This window comes from Stylophora pistillata, chromosome 5, assembly GCF_964205215.1.
Source record: "Stylophora pistillata chromosome 5, jaStyPist1.2, whole genome shotgun sequence".
Classification (NCBI taxonomy): domain Eukaryota; kingdom Metazoa; phylum Cnidaria; class Anthozoa; order Scleractinia; family Pocilloporidae; genus Stylophora; species Stylophora pistillata.
Window position 1 is genome coordinate 31,265,727 of NC_142523.1, and position 18,055 is coordinate 31,283,781.

At 39.8% G+C, this 18,055-nt stretch overlaps 1 protein-coding gene, 1 long non-coding RNA gene and 1 pseudogene across 2 annotated transcripts in view; 2 read left to right on the forward strand and 1 right to left on the reverse strand.

Annotated features, from left to right (window-relative positions):
- LOC111347607 (uncharacterized) overlaps positions 1-18,055 on the reverse strand; it is a 563,268-nt gene that overhangs the window by 51,616 nt on the left and 493,597 nt on the right. The window lies entirely within an intron of this gene.
- LOC148731439 (uncharacterized) lies at positions 2,929-5,238 on the forward strand (annotated as a pseudogene).
- LOC148731440 (uncharacterized) lies at positions 6,375-8,971 on the forward strand. The gene is made up of 3 exons (XR_016001669.1): positions 6,375-6,478; positions 7,270-7,344; positions 8,933-8,971. It is a non-coding gene; the product is annotated as an uncharacterized LOC148731440 (long non-coding RNA).

Here is an 18,055-nt window from a genome sequence, read left to right on the forward strand (position 1 = left end):
TGAGGGGAAACTGGGTGCCTTTGAGGTCACCTTGAAAAATATCTCGTAAAAAGTGAAAAAACCAGACTGGTTCAAAATAAACGCAATATTTGTTCATGGGATAGAAGTCTCGACTTTTACAGTAAAATTCAGGGAAATCGGTGAAGGTCCGAAATTTGCCTTATGCGTTCTTAGGCGGACAGCCTCTTAAAAAGGTAAATAATATCATTTTTAGCTCCGCAGGGTTTGCTGGCTGGTTTGTAGAATTTAAAACATGCGCAATATTCACGCCAAAGCCGGTCCAAAGATATTCTGCTTAAACAGTCACACTGTTGTAATAACAGAAATGGAAGACGAATCAGGCCCATAGCCACAAACTGAGTTTGCTCGGTTTTCGTTTTTGGAGTCCTCTCTGAACCAGTGAGAAACCAGTGAGAAAACTTATAAATAACACTTTTTTCAGACATTGTTCTGTTCTTAGCTAAACCTGGTGTAAAGGATAGTGGAGAGCTAGTTTTTCTTCTTTTATTTCAAGGCTATTGTCCTGCTTGTCCTGTGTCTGTGTCTATTATTACAATCTACAAGATCTATCCATAATTGACCCGCGCATATTTTAGAAGCAGTCTCCTGGGAATGGGATGGGCCCGGCTGTACTTTCGCATACGGGGCCTCTCCTGCTCCCAGGTCCATTTCTATGTGCCAAGTTTTATGTCTGTTAACCTTGAATTGTAAATAGTTATAAATATCAAAGAAACTCTAAAGAACAATCATTCACAAACACTGAATGATACCTACATTACTTCGTCTATAAATTGCATATATATGAGTGATCAATAAGCAATTTGCAGAAAAACTTGCAGTTCAGTTCTAAAAAAACAGCCGCGATTATGTGCGTTGTAAAGTATCTTAGGTTTTTTTTATTCACTTATCATTCTGCGTAAAATGAAAACTTGAAACAAATGAGGACAATTATTCTAGATTCCTTTGTATCGCACCTATTAGGCAAGTATAACTGAGTACGACGAATTTTTTAAGTTCGTATCAGAGTTAGTTCAAGGTTAACCCCCTGTTTAAAGTAACTGAGCCGTCGGAAGTGTCTTTTAAAAACAACCTGTGTGTGAAGCAATAAGTTTTGAACTACGAGTGGTCCCCATCTTTCCTCAGGAATATTAGAGTTCACAGGCGCTCGCGTCTCGCTACCTCTGCTATATCCCTGAGGAAAAATGGGAACAACTCGTAGATAAAGATTGGGCCTAATTTTATCTATTTGATTAAGGGGAATGTTCCTATGATGATGTTTTGCCAAGTTTGCCTAGTATATCAGTTTACCATACCACAAAATTTTGTAAATAATTGGCAGTTCTAGCGTTAATGGCTTGATAAGAATTCAACGATTTGGTTTTGTTTTAAGCTACTGTTTTCTTCCTCTAACGAAAAAAACAAACAAACAAACAAACAAACAAATATTTTTTAGTCGAAAAAAAGTCACATCTAGATCTTTTTGCAAATACAAATCAACTGTTTGTTTTAACTAAGTGTCAAGTGGTAAGTAGGGAGGGGTGATCTTTTAAGTTACATATCTTATAGTATGCATGTTTAGTTAAGGTCTCAGTCTGTGAAGTTTAGAAGTATAATAATCGATGGCGAGACCTCTGGTGATTTTTTTCCTTAGATTTTGAAATTCGATGAAATAGAAACTGACACTAACAAGTAGATGCTTGTGCAGTTATTATCTTTCGATTTTGCTTTTGGAGCGAGCAGTGGCCCCTTTCCTTCCTGCCCCTCCGCTTCCCAAGTATTTAAGCGTGGTATTTGTTGCCGTCTCTTTGGGAAGCTCGTTATCTTCTTTGTCATTATTTTGGCGGAATCCCGAAAAGAGTACCAAACTTCCCTGGCACTTGTTTCATTATCTCTCCCCCTCCCCATAAGTCGAAAATGTCTGTGTACGCCTTTGCTTTCCATCCGTCGCGGTGACTTTGGCGTGTACGTCGTTCCGGTTTGATGGCTCTGTTCATGTCGCAGAAAAGTCATACTTGGGTTTTTCATCTTATGATAAAACAGTACCATTATGTGTTTTCTTAAGACTGAGATTGAAGTTTTTCTTTTAACTCTGAATAATTGGAAAAAAAAAGGAAACACCCACAACATTGGAAATGGTTTCTCGACACGGAATTTAAATGAGCATTTCATCTTGATATGATACTCGTATAAAATGAGAAAAAGAAAAGATACAAAACGCATATAGTAAACTTTATTCTGAATTCGTAATTCGTACGCCGTCCAAGAGATGGATTGGAAATGTTTAAAAAGGCAGTTTCACTGTTGAATCGCGGCTATTTCTGTGCGATAACGTTACTGTTGATATGTGGAAGATGTATCAGCCTGTTTCGGTTTTCCCTCGTAGATGTGCCGTATTAGCAACTATCCGATTGAATAAATGCTGTAAAACAAGATGAGAGTGACTCTATAGTGAACTCAGGGATATAATGTACAGAAAACTAACTTCTTACTAACTGAGTACAAGGGCAATACTGAGGAATATTGGTCCGAGGTAGTGGCAGTCCGGTGCGCTCAGTCCTTCCAAACTCACCAAGGGCCAGTATACCCCACTATAGCTCCAGCATGTCCAGTTGTTACTTTGCTAGTATGGGGACTAGCTCTTGCAATAGGCTCTGAAGACTTTGGCTTAAAGGACCCACTTAGGCTGCCCAACCAGTGCGCTTGCAATTGCCTTGCTAAGGCCAGCGTGGTGTGTAATTGTAGGCCTCACGGAGAGGTACCCCACCCATGGAAACCGTAGCCCCATGAAAATCTCAGACATGCGCAGATTACATTACTTTGTAGCACTGCGTGAGAAAAGGAACGCGGGCTCGCGCAAAGGGTTGCTTACATCAAAGTTACAGATTTTTGGTAATTAATCGCCGGCCGACTCACCGACGATCAGACCTGATGGCACGTAAAAGAGCTCACGGTAGCCAGTTTTCTTGCAAAAATCAGCCACCAGTCAAAAAGAAGCCGAGAAAATATGTGAATTGTTCCGAAGACATAGAAAAAAGCAGCATTGCAGTGCAAGTGTGCAGCTTTTTAAGTGAAGAAAAACTCGATCGACTCGAGAGAGAGTGTAAGGGTTTGAGGTCCGAAAACGCCAATCTAAAATGAACAGTCAAAACCCTAAGACGCAGTCTAGGTAAGTGTTTTTAAGGAGGTAATGGAAATGCAAACACTTACAAATGTCTACGAATACTACTGCAGATTGTCTGAGCCACCAATTACGGTGACTGATTTTTATTCCCATTCTGAATTTTCGCCGGTTGCAACTTGCGCGATCGTAGTAGACACCACTTTTAAATGGTTTTAATCATAAACCGATGAAACTCCCACCAAACAGAAGCCGAAAAAAAACCTCTCAAATGTTAAGATAGAGTAGTCGATATGGCCGCATGGTCAGTAACAAAATGTACAGGCAAGTTCATTTTTCGTTCAGAAAAATTAATCATAACGACGCGTATCTTTAAGTGTCATACACTATCGAGAGTTTCTAAACATACCTCATTCATAGGATTTCTAGTCGGATATTTTTACGTTGTATTCTTTGTTACCATACTCTATCGTGAAATCCGTGAGTTACATTTGACTAATTTCAATTGTCACCTTTTCGTAATTTCAGTATTTGTAAAAGGAAGGAACATCCAATTGAAAAAGGACATGTTGAGGCTCCAAATTCAACTCAAAAAGTGTCAAAACAAACTTACGTCTCCCGAAAAAAAAATAAAAACAAGTCAGCAACAAGTTAAAAGAGGGACAAGATCTGCTTCCTCAAAACTGAAAAAGAAATTGCAGGGGAACAATGAGTTTGTCGAAAAGGGATATTCTCTTGTGGAGACATTTGCACATGGTAACAATGGATACAACCAAAGAACTTTGATGTTTATGGCTTGTGTCAGATATATGCAACATGCATCTTTGTTATCTTATCAAAAGACACCTGTAGCATTACATCTGATTTTCAATATTTTGTTTGATTGGAGCCCTCCCACAAACTTTGTTGTCTCCCCAAGTACACTTTCTGACTGGAAGGTTCTCTTAGGTGAAGCAGACAAACTAATTTTACGCATTGCCAAGTGTTTCTCAAACTCCAAGTATGATTTTCATCTCTGGAGCGATGACTCCCACAAAGGAGGAGAAGAGAGGCACATAGTGGGTGTTCACACCTGGTGCCCTAGAGAGAGCAAGCCCCAAGCTTATGTCCTAGCAAACAGCCTTACAGCCAGCGGGTCTGGAAAACACCAGTCTGATGTGGATTATCATGTTGTGAAAAATGAATATGACATCACCAATGTTTCGGGGTTGGTTGGGGACAATGCCTCTACCCAAAAGGGAAAAGTAAATGGTCTCTTAGCAAACAACACCAAAATTTTTGGAAAAGAAATGTTCTTTGTAGGATGCTACTCACATGTACTAAACATCATGCTGAGAAGAATGTACCAGGCTGGGTTTGGAGCAAAGGGTGACATGAGTAACCCCCATGTTTTACAATTGCTATATAAAATATCTTGGCTCCATCATGAGCGTCCAAGCCAATACAAAGTTATGTATGTTTCTCTAGGTATTCTTAGTAAAGAGCCACCCCTTCCTCAGACATTCATTGACACAAGGTGGACATATTATCACGAGACTCTCCAGTGGTATCTTAAGTATGGAAAAGCTTGTCTACAGCTTGCTGAGCGTCTCCTTCAAAGATTGCCAAAATCAGATTAGCCACCCCACTATTTGGCAAGATGTCATTAAGATGAGCTCAAGTACTATGATTCAAGTTGAAATCAAGTTTTTGTTTGAATTCCTTGACAAGTTCATCATTCCATCTCTGAACACATCCCAAGCTAGTGAGGCAGAACTTGGTTTTTCCAGTGGTTACCTTGCACGGTTATGGCCAGCAACTGTTTTGAAGCACCATGAAACTTTAAGTGAAATGTTGAAGTCTCCATCAGAACATTTTTCCTGTAACATCACAACAGGTAAAGATGTCATTGAAAGACCCAGCAGCTATTGACCATTTTCACAAGCAAGTGCAGAGGCCAATGTTACAAGAAGCACTTAAAGTAATCAAAGATCATGGAGCAGAGTGGTTAACTTTTCCTAAGTTGTTTGGAATGGGAGCTGATCAGAGATACCAAAGTCATTTCTGGCATTTGGTTTTAAAGCTTCTTGGAGTTACAGTCAGATCTGAAAATCAAAAAGAGAAGTCAGTGAACACCCCCTTTCATGTTCATGGACAGAACATTCTCACATTGGTCTCCAAGGACAGAGTTGGATTAATTAAATGGGCCACTCTTTGGAAATTAAAGGAACCCCAATTGCTATGTGAGATCAAAGAAATGGCCTTATCACAACAGAGCTCACTCATAAGTAGAGAAGCCACTCCAAACCTGTTTGAGTTCTATGCCAAGCACATTTTCAGTCTTCCAGTTAATTAACGTAGTGCCCGGTGTTGTGGTCTATCTTTGTGTAGTGTCTAATCAAGAGTGAATTGAGGAGGGAAGGTGAGATCACTTAATACATGGACTGAACTGGCTGCATATTGCGCCTGATGAATTCTGACGTCCGATCTCACCTTAACTGATTGTAAAGCGCGACTGATTATCTATATAGTAGTTTGCGCTATATAAGTGTTAAATTGTCGTTGTTGTTGTTTATACTGGAAAAAGACATGCTAGTTTGGGTTCCCTTCTAATCCTTGAACTCTAAGAAGTGTTTAACATGTAACCTCTCCCTATAACTTCCAAACATTCCCTAGTAAACAGGTAATGAGAATACTAAAAGTTATCAGGTAGAGGTTGTCATCTTGATCTTTAAACAACAAATTCTTGAAACTAATTTACAAGGGAATGAGTATAGCAACTAAAGGGGAGAATTTACAATCAGATCTTGGAAGTTAAAGGATAATGAGGGCCTTACAAGATATAAAAATTAATTAACATACAAAATTCATGGAGCCATTGTCAAGGAAGCATTTAGGAGAACTACAGTTTCTTGCAACACTCACCTTCCACCAGTCACCAATGTTGTAAAAAAAAACAAAAACATTGAAGAGGAAAAGAGGAGGTGAAAGTGGGGGTACAAGGGATATATTTGGTGTGCCAAATCTTCCAGAATAATTATTTCCATTTCAGTGGTAATGTGCAAACAATTTTCTTGCTGATTGTGTGCCTATACCTGGGTGATTTTTTTGTAACCACACAAGTGTCTGCTGCAGCTTGGCAAAATGAAGTTTGATAATGATCATGATCAAACTCCTCTCTCTGAGTAATAAACCCTCTGGCTTTTCTATTTAGACCAGTAGGTTAACCAGTTGTCTATGGCATCTCTTATGCTCACGAAAAGTATAAACACCCTATTTTATTCTAACTTATATAGCTACCAGTTACAAGCAAAGTGGAAAAACGTCTTAAATGACAAGTTTATCGCGAGCTGTGGATGATTTTTGACATCATAGTCACAGGTAAAAAATGTTGAAAGTGGTTTTCTACTAATGTTTTTTTGTTTCAATTGCTTTGATTTTTTTTATTTTAAGTTTGTAGAATTGTCATAATTTTACTGGAATATCTTAAAAGTTTATGATTACATACCGTGTACATCCCATTCAGGGTTGTAAAATATGAATTGTAGTTTGTGCTGGGATACAGAGAGATGGTTCTTTAATGCACATTTCTCTGCCTGCAAGAAGATTTAAGACAAGTTTGGGAATGATTTGTTGGGGGTCTGTACATAATTTATGATGAGAGATCTTCAGGTGTTTCATTAAACTTTTCCATAAGCCAGTTAAACCAGCTTTTGTTGAAATCGTTGGGCCTTCCTTATCAGTGTGAAACCTCCTGCCCTAGGAGATCAACCTCTCACCAACTTATGTTGCTGGTAAGGCCTCATTCTTTCCTGTGGGCATTAACCCTTTACACCCTAACATCAGTATGTATATTCTCCATACTGTTCTCTATACATTTCTTGAGGTGCTGACAAAGAGAATTTGTTCAACAATCAAGAGCTTCTCCAGTTGGTGATCATTTCCTTTATTTTCCTGGCCTTAATGTGTGATTCAGGGGTGATATTGTAAGGAGGAATTAGATTCCAATCACTGTTAGGGATTAAAGGGTTCAGAAAACACTCCAGCCAAAGTGCATATAATGAGGACCGGCCCACGTATGACTTAACTTTCTTTTGAATTTAACCATTACCAGAATGACTTGGCCTTTTTTTCAGAAATAAAAATAATTAGAAGCTATTCCTCCTGGTTAGGATCTTGATGAAGAATTTCAGAAAAGAAGAGATAGTGTGGAAGAGTAGACACCACTTCCCAAGGAGACATATGGGGTCAGTGTTAGTAAGGAATAAATTTTAATGACTGGTACCAACTGAAAATTTACCCTAGGGAGGCATTATGATTCACTAAAATGCATATTATTTGGAAGGCTCAGCTGGCTAACCCTTCCCCTTTCAGATCTCTTTAGGAATTCTCTTGACTTTTTCTATACAATTCTTTTGATATTAGTTAAGATAATTTTGTATTGGATCAGCTGATGTTTCCTTAATTGATAGTATTCTCTATTCTCGTCACTCAATGTCTGCCTGATATTATCATGATTTTAACCAGTAATGACATTGTAAGGAGTAATTATGTTTCGATCACTCATGCATGAGAGTTGGCATAAATGCTTGCCTCCCACCAAGTGAGTCTGGGCTTGGATGCTCTGTGGTTAAAGGATGGAGTTCATCCCCATTGTTGGTCTGCTCTGGGGTCTTTGAGGAAAAACTTTTGTGTATTCTAAAATGTCAACTCTGCAGGAAATTGTGATTGGAAAGCCATTAAATGTGTAAATTTTTGAATTTTTTTTTTTCTGTAATTATAAATGTTTTGCACCGCGGGTTAGCGTGCTACTGTAGTAGAAGATACACCAAGAAAAATAGCATCCAAGGGATCTACCAGTTGTTTTGAACTATTTTTAATGCGTAACTCCACACAAGGTAGCTAGTCAGCTAAAAGCAAAGGAATACAAGTGAGTGGACTAAGCACAATTCTTTCAAAAATCACAATTCTGTAGGAACAGCTAGATACTCGATTAAAAACTTCCTCTATATATTTTAGATATACATACAATTCTGTAAGGCGTAATCCCATTCAAGACAGGCTATTTTCTATTTGTAGAGACACGATCATACTGCTTCAATAACAGAATTCTCTACTTTTTGATTTCCGATTGATTTCCCCTGATCACGTAGCTAAATGGCTCGCTCTCGTCTCATTGGCCCAGCGCTTAAATGTGGTTAAAGGAATATATTCGATGACAAAGGAAAACAGACGCACGTGTGCTGTCTTAGCCACAAATATCTAAAATTAAGCATTTGTCAACGACGTGCAAAACAAATAAACAATAAATTAGTGATTTTGTCGATTTGGTTTAATTTGCACGTACAAATAGCATAGGTCTGTGATAAGAGGGTGCTTCAAGAGGAAAGTGAAATTTTAGTTTTTGGCTCTAAGTGTTGTCAATTTTGAGATTCTTTCAGTGAATATATTTTTTTGTTTTTTTTTTTGTTTTTATAGAACTTTACCAAAATGGTACATGCAGTCAGCAACGACGTAGCAACGTTTCTTTACTACAATGTGTAATCTGCATTATGGTTGTCAGCTAGGCTGACCGTGGTAAATTACACCCTGAAATCTCATTGTAGTGTATGGTCCAGTCTGGTATAATTTTAGAAAGAAAGTAATTATGGCCAAAATGTTGATATCAGAAGAACATCCACATCAAAATATACTTGAAGTGTTATTGTTAATAATGAAGTTCTTGTTGTATAACAATGTATAATAATGTATGATGACAGTTTTACCCTGGCAGAATTATCATAACTTATGTTAAAGTATCATAATGGTGATTTTGAATTTCTTTGTCAACTCTAGATACTGGTGTTACATCTAAGCAGTGAATGATTTTAGCTTTGGCATCATGATGGCATCTGCTGGTGTAGTGTCTAAAAATGAAGAAGTATGCCACAAAAGGCAGCCACGAAGGCGAACAACAACAGTACACACAGTACACGTTTCTCAATGATCTTCCCGCGCTCACACTTTCCCGGATGTATACTTTTACATAAACAACCGCTGTCCTAGTATACTACATTCCCTCTCTTTCTTCGCTTAGATGGTTGACCTCGAAAGACAGAAACATTACAAACTTCCACTTTGTTTAGACACCGTAAAAGTTCAATTCGATTCCGAATGTTCAAGTCAAAAATCACGCTAAACATAAACATAGCCTTGGCCGTTCAGCTTATAAAACAACGTTTCAATGTCACTCATGTAATAACAACGAACAGTAATATGAAAATGCCAATGTCACTAGTTTTAGTACAGAACGTAGTCACTCAGAGCCTTTGGACGGCTCGTAATTCTGCCGGATCTTCTCACATGCTGCTCCTCAGCTGTAGGTACAGTAGAAGGTACATCTTCTGGTGGTGATTCAGCCATTGGTACTTGATCCTCTGCCACAGGTGGCGTCTCAAATGACTTAGGTTCAGTCCGTGGTTTAGCGTCCTGTTGTGGCGTTTCCTGTTCTTCTAGATCTGGCATATTAAAGGACTTAATATGCTGAAGGCTGCGTTTGTACTGGACACCTTGAGGCGATCGCAACACCACCTGGTCCCCATAACGAGATATCACCTGATATGGTTCCTTCTCATAGCAAGGTGACAGCTTATTTTCTTTCTTCTTCTCAAGCAGAACACTGTCTCCTTCTTTCACATTTCGATCTCTGGCATGGAACTTCTTGTCCACATAGTCCTTGTTAAACTGCTTTCTCTGATTGTCCCGATCACGAACGGCTTGGTCGCTCACTTCTACCTCCTCCTCTTCAACATTGACTAGCTCAGGCATTTTAGTTGTCAGCTTTCTCCTAAACAATAACTCGGCGGGACTCTTTCCTGTGGTTGAATGTGGCGTGGACCTGTATGCCAAAAGGAACCTGTTTAGCTCCTCTCTCCAGTTCTTTCCTTCTGCATGGGCTGCTCTCATGGACTTCAGAAGCGACCTGTTTTGCCTCTCTACCTCACCATTAGCTCTTGGCCATAGAGGTGTTGTGTAATGGTGATCAATCCCCATTTCATTCAGGTAATCTTCTACTTCTTTAGATACAAGATTTGAGCCATTGTCGGTACGCAGACCTTTAGGCAACCCATGTCTTGCAAATTGGGCATTCAAGCAATGAATGATGGTTTTGCTGGAAGTTGTTCAGATAACATCAACCTCTATCCACCGGCTGTAATAATCAACGAGAACTAACAAATGTTCCCCAGAAGGTAACGGACCCATTAGATCCACAGCTACTTCTTCCCATGGTTGGTTGGGTAACGGTGTTGACTTCAATGGTGGGGGTGGAACGTTCTTTGTGACCATCTGGCACCCGTAACACTCTGCACATCTTTTCTCGGCATCACGATCCATAGCAGGCCACCAGACTTTTGTTCTAAGTCTCTCCTTTGTCTTTGTGACTCCTTGGTGCCCCTCGTGTGCCAAACTAACGACTCTCTTGCGAAGTGCTCGGGGTATAACAATTCTTGTCCCCCGGAGAATTACATGGCCAATAAAAGTCAACTCATTGCGCACTGGCAAATACTGCTTTGGGGCATTATCCCATTTCCCTTCGATGAGACAATTCCTGAGTGCTTGCAACTCAGAGTCTTGTGCTGAGACTTGTTCAATCTCTTTGATTCTCAATGCAGCAGGGACAGCGTGTAGAGCTATCGCGCGTACATATCCATCATCTTCCGCGGAATTGTCTGAGGCAGGTATCTTCGTCAGTCGGGAAAGGGTATCTGCGATGTTTTTTCTTGAAGGCACATAGCAAACTTGATAGTTGTACGGTTGTAAACGCAGAACCCAGCGCTCTATTCTGGCTGAAGGTTTAGACTTCCTTGAATAGATGACTTTAAGTGCTTCATGGTCTGTCACCAGATCAAACTGTGGAAGCCCGTACAAGTAGAGGTGGAAGCGTTCACAAGCCCAGACTAAGGCTAGTGCTTCCTTTTCTGTCTGACTATAACGACGCTCCACTTGACTCAAACTACGACTAGCATAACAGATGGCACGGCTTTCCCCATTCTTTTCTTGCACCAGCACGGCGCCAAGTCCAACAGGACTTGCATCAGCAATAACACGGGTGGGTGTGTCCTTATCGAAGTAAGCTAGGACTGGTGCACTTGCAACTTGACTCTTCAATCTCTGAAACGATTGCTCCTGCTCCTTACCCCAAACGAACGGTTCCCCTTTTCTTGCAAGTTTTCTGAGGGGATCAGCAGTGGTAGCAAAATCGGGTATAAACCTGGCACTGAATCCAACGAGCCCCAAGAAGCTACGGACTTCTGAGGGTGTCTGAGGCTGACTTGCCTCTGCAACTGCTCTGACTTTTTCCTCCGTTGGGCCGATGCCATGCTTACTCAGCAAAAGACCCATGAATACCACTTTAGTCATTCGGAAAGTGCATTTTTCAGCATTCAAAGTCAGCTGCTTCTCACTAAGACGTTGCAACACACTGTGTAAGTTCTTATCATGTTCTTCAGTGTCTCGACCATGAACGATAAGATCATCTGCTATGTTTGACACCCCTTGTAGATCTGCCATTGACTGGGTGATGATATGCTGGTACTTCTCTGGTGCGGCATTTACACCGAAACTCAAACGTTTGTAGCGGAATATACCATCATGGGTGGTAAAAGCAGTGATATCCCTTGAATCAGGATCCAGCTCAATTTGGTGAAAACCCCACCTTAAATCTAACTTCGAGAAAACACCACTCCCATTAAGACTTTCAAGGACTTCATCTATGGTTGGTATGGGCAATCTTTCCCGAATAATGGCCTCGTTGGCTCTCCGCATGTCGACACACAACCTTATGTCTCCGGACGGTTTAGGAGCAACAACGACAGGGCTTACCCACACCGTCGGCCCCTCGACTTTCTCAATTATGTCCTTTTCAAGGAGTTCGTTAACCTTGGCAGTTACTTTGTCCTTTACAGAAAAAGGTACTCGTCGCATTTTTTGAACGACTGGAGTTACACTGGGGTCAATGTGTAGCTTCAACTGATAATCTTTAAGCTTTCCAATTCCCTGGAATACACTGGGGTATTTTGCTTTGAGTCCTCCCACGAAGGTACCATCAACAGTGTTACAGTCTCCTGTCCCAAGAGTTCCCGAGAGATCCACACGAAGGATTCCAAGATCTGTGGCGGACGAATATCCCAGCAAACAACGCCCGGATTCAACAACAATGAAATCTGCCACAACCTTTGCTTTGGGTACGGAAACTTCTGTCTGAAACTGGCCCTCAATTTTAAGTTCTCGACCCCCATAAGCATACAATCTCTTCAGACAAGGTTTTAATTCAATCTTGAGCCCCTGATACTTAAGTTCCTGCAGTGTATCTTTACTAATGAGGTTACTTGCAGAACCTGAATCAATCAACACATCTCTGCTGATTCCACCAATCTTCACTGAGATAACGGGTTCAGAGGAATTTGACATAGCACATGTCTGTTCTTCTATAGTAAAAGCAAAACTGTCATCCTCACCTGACTCGTTACAATGACCCTCAACATGATTTGCCTGTCTCCCCTTACCATGACGCTGCTGTCTGCCTCCCCGTTGTTGGGTGTTACCTTGTTTTCCAGGCTTCGAGTTCCTTCCCCCTTTGCAACAGCTTGCATAATGGCCATATTTACCACACTTGCTGCACTTGCGACCTCGGGCTGGACAATTTGTACTTTGAGCAAAATGACCTTCTTTACCACAGTTGAAACAAACGCTTTTCCCTTTGTCTTCACGCCCAGGACGTTCTTCAACTTCATGAGTACCTGCTCCAGGTTCTTGGCTTGGCATGACCATTTGACTTGCCTGCTCGTGTGAGGCTTCCCACTTTCGAACTTTATCCATTGCTGCTTGCAGAGTAATATTAACGATTTCCAATAGCTTCTTCTTTAGCTCAACATTAGGCAACTTTTCAATCAATTGATCCCGTAAATTTTCTTCCAAAGCTGGACCAAAATTACAATGACGAGCTTGTTTACGTAAACGAACCATGAACTTATCGGTGGTCTCTCCCTTTGTCGGCGTAAGTTGACGAAAGACATGACGCTCGTACGGTACATTGTCCTCGGCTCGAAAATGAGCATCCAACTTTCGCAGACACACCACATACTCATTATCCTCGTTAGCATTCAGTGGTCCAGGATCTGGAATATCTTCGTAAATATCTTGTACTTCCATACCTGCTAAATGAAGTAACTGAGCTGTTTTCCGAAAAGGATTCGTAATTCCCTTGCCATCGATGTAATACTGATACGATCGTTTCCACTGTCGCCATCGTTCCGCGACCTGAGAGGAAGACCCTGTTAAATCTAGAGGCGGCAGCGCCCTTTCTACTGAATTCGACATCCTCGTCGCCAATTTGTAGTGTCTAAAAATGAAGAAGTATGCCACAAAAGGCAGCCACGAAGGCGAACAACAACAGTACACACAGTACACGTTTCTTTAATAATCTTCCCGCGCTCACACTTTCCCGGATGTATACTTTTACATAAACAACCGCTGTCCTAGTATACTACAGCTGGTAATGATAACAGCACCAAGGAGCTAAAAGGGTTTTTGTTCTTTTTCTGAAGTTGCCTATACATCATCCAAATCATGTCTGGTCCACTATTGCTTGCATTGGAAGTTGGCCCAAAGAGTTAAATATTAAAGAAATATGGAACAAACAGATGTATTGAGTAAATATGAAAATACATAAATTATTACTAAGTTTTAGGTATTTTCATATTTACTCAATACATCTGTTTGTTCCATATTTTTCTGATGTTTAACTCTTTGGGCCAGCTTCCAATGCAAGCAATAGTGGACCAGACATGATTTGGATGATGTTTTTTTTTTCCAATATACAAATAAACACTGTTTTACCACAACTCCTATGCTACATTGTAGTTCTGGTCACTCCGACCATCTTGTAATAGCTGACAATGAGAGGGAAAATGTTTCTATGAATGGTGAAATCAGCTCATCCTGCCAGAGCTTATATCCCATAATGCAGTACTAGCTTGAAAATTATGTGTAGATCTGTTGTGGAAGTGTTAAGCCTGATCTACAATGTAAATTCTCCCTACGGTATCACAACTGAATAGTGTATGTAGGTTAGGAGAATAAAGGAATTGAAGATCTAAATCTAAATGTCTGATATGCAAAGGGCACTACAGCCCATCTTCAGCAGATATCCCACCCATCCCACCCCAGGGGAGGACATCCATCACACAGTAATCTTATGTGTGGGAAATTGACATCTCCTATCCCAACCCTGCAGGAGACAGGGCCTACAGTTTTAATATATATTCATCCTTATCCGGGAAGACTACAATATCTATCCATTTCTTGATTTTATAGAAAGGTAGCAAATTTTCCTCAGTTATTTTAAGACCATGATTATTGGTCCGGCCGGGGCTCAAACCCTCGACCTCCTGCACAACACAATCCGGCGTTGACTAACCAATTGAGCTAAAAAAACTCTTGATTGTTGAACAAATTCTCCATGTAAGTTCAAGAAAAAATTTACAGTGAACAGTATTTAGAACATACAACCTGCATTGAGTGGATGTTAGGGTTAGATGAAGTGCCACTTTTTTTTATGTTTACTCTTATTACTTTTCCAGGAGCCTTGTGACTTTTTCAAGTGCACTAAATGGTGTCAAGGTATGGAAGCCTTTTTTTAGGGGATCTTATACCCTTAATGGCAGTGTTCCTCAATTCCAGAAGTTTTATCAATCTTGTTTTGTTTTTGTCTTTGTGTCTGATCTTTTCTTTAGGAATCACTGGATATCATATCCACTAATGATGACAACACTCTAGGTTTTACTTTAGAACTTTATTCCAGATATATGGCTGCTGCCATTAGGTCTGTAAAATGTTTTTAGAAAACTTGGGTATAATTCTTCAAGGGGGTGGGCTTTGGTGGTGAGGGGCAGGGGTGGGGAAGGTGATAAACATTTTTTCTTTGGGGTGGGCTGGGATAAGAGCATGGTCATGTTGTGAACAAGTGGATGGGGCTTTACCTCTCTGTCTGAAGCACCTTCAGAAAACAGAACTGTTGTATTGTATTACCTCTGGAGTATTTTATTTTTGTACTGCTCTGCTGTCTAGTTACAAAGGGGAAAATTTGTAAACCAAGGCTAAAATGGTGGAACAGAGAGGTGAACTCACTTGAATAGTTTTAAATTACAATGCTTAGTGGTAGAATTGAATATGGAACCATCAATAGAGCTAAAATTTGGGACTTCGGGATCGCAAATGCAACACCCTGACTTTTGTAACTTGGTTATTCCCTTTTTTTTACAGTTCCAAGATGAACATTTTAACTTTCTAACGCATTTATTTCGTCCACTTCCTACCCTGTAGGACATGCTTTTCCGTCGTACTAATGGAAACTGGCAGACTTTGAGAATGCAACAAAAGCACTGGAAAAAGCCAAACCTTAGAACCAAGAAGCGGTAAGATTCAGACAAACTTGTGTTTTGCACGTGATATACATTCCTTTGGTAGTTTTCCCCTTATTCTGTTGCTCGTGATTGAGTATTAGCCTTAACATGTAAGGATGCACTTTTATTATCCAAATGTGATTCGTAGAGTACAAATAACGCGCGAGACGAGTACAAATATCACACGATATTTGTACTCCAGAAATATCCGCGAAATTCGCCCGCAATGAAATAACAATTTGGCGTGTTGGATAATAAATCTCTTATTTAACGTTTTGTTGTGTGTTATTGCTGATTATTTTTACTCGTTTGTATTTTGACGAGCCCTACGGGCTCGCCAACGATACTATACAACAAAACGTCCATTAAGATATATATATACTTGCAATAGACATTTATCACTTGAAAGTCATGTTGAGGTTCTGAAGAATCATGTCGAATGCTAGAATGGAAGATTACCAAATTGTTTAAGTGCATTTTCTATTAACAGTTTCAAAAAGCCAAAGAAGAAGCAGAAGAAGCATACAATTCAATTTTAGAAGCTGCAAAGAAAGAGGTAAATAACAATACCAGTAATTATGAGCAGTGTTTTTTATTTAACTGATCTTAATTTTTGTTGTTGTTGTTTTTTTTTTTAATGCAGATGATCCGTTACAACAGGCAAAGTGTGTTGAGCCTGCAAGCAAGTCTTATCCAGTACGCTGAATCGCGGTTAAAGAATGGAAGAGATACGTACGCCATATTAGCCAAACTACTGAATGACATGAAAAAATCTGCGTAATTAAGAAGCATGAAGAAAATAGACGGTCCCATGAATTTAGGTGACAAAAATTTATGGCTTACTTTCTGTATGACATTAGATTATTTCAATTTAATGCTGATAAGACAAAAATAATTCTTTAAAACGAGACCAGGGTGTTTCAGGCATTGGCCTGTTCCAGGCATTCAGTTGGTAAAATGGAGCGAAGATTAGGACTGAAAATTGAAAAAGAGAGGGAGGCCTGGGTCGGGTTCATTAAGGGACTCGACCCAAGCCTCCCTCGCTTTTTCACTCCTCTGCTTTAAGAGCGCTGTTTACTATTATCCTTCCTTTTTTCAAACTGATTGTCCGGAACAGGTTCTTCAGGCAGAAATTGGCCGGAAATGGTGACAAAAATGTGGCAAAGACTATGAAATTAATCAGCAGATATTTCGTAGCAGGAATGAATTTCTCAACTTTGTTAAGGATACAAGCCTTGAATCAAGGCTCCAGAAGATTTATTAAATACTTTTCACGGTGAATTTTTCACCTTTGTGTTCTTTCATGCAGATCAGATTAAAACTGAAAAGTCAATTTATTTCTCTACCTCCTCTTGTAAAAGGATATTTTTATTGATTCTAAATAAATGATTTTCAGATGTGCAATGTTTTCTATGTACTCTCGGACTAACTGACCCCAGTAAAAAAAAGAAAAAAATTGTTCTATTTCCAATCTTTTAAAAAGTGCCAACAAAAAATCGATTTCTTTTGTATTAGAAAGCCTAATAAAAGTTATTGGCTATAGCGGTGGAAAGTTTCTGTTTAAAGAAATTTTTTAATTACCCGTAAGGAGTAGAATAAAAAGTCTTTAGTTGACTTCCTCTGCGAAGATACCGGTTAACGTGACCTTTATTCCGGTGAAAAACTGCGTTTTCCGTTTGTAAATATTTGTTTTAACGTATAATGGGCCACTTATAGTAATACTTGTCTTGTAGCTCTATCACGGGCACAGTGTTTCATCCCCTCCGACTCAACGAAAGTCACCACCCCTGAATGTAGCGATGACTTAAAGGCAGTGTGAAGTCGATGGACCTTTTAACTTTCGCCAACGAGCAAAGCGCTCCTTCGAAAAAAAAGAACTTGTCAAACACTGCTGTAATAGGCTGGCTTGTCTTTCAAGCCCAAAACAATGAAGCTTCCTAAATGACTCTCCCACTCCTAACCCTATAACCTTACCCAACAAGTCAATCTTCTGCTGTTTTATTTCTGATGAGATCACGCGATGATCAGGTGTAAAAATAGACACTGTGTCATCAGGTATGTTTCGCAATAATCTTTAGTGGCTTTCGGTTTGGTGCCCTGTTCACCTTCGAAAGGAGTCTTGCTTTTTTTCTGGAGAAATACATCGATGCAAAGTTTCAATAGCCTCTGAAATCCTCAAAGAGGTAAGACTAGATCATTTGTAATCTAGATTGAGAAGCAACTAAGTGTCTGTATACAACAACACTATAGCTCACTGTACGAACCATTAAGAGTTTTGTCACAAATCCATGCTCGTGTGTGCGAAGTGTTATACTTAACGACTCTATGAACGAATTTAGGCCTGCTCCATTTTAAAAATTTACCAACAGCTAAGTCGATTTCATTTTGTAGAAAACAATTTGGGAATTTGTCCTTCATTCATTTCGCGAAGTATGTGTATCTTATTAGACGTTTTGTTGTGAAGTATCGCTGAGTATTTTTACTCGTTATTTGTATTTTGACTAGCCCTACGGGC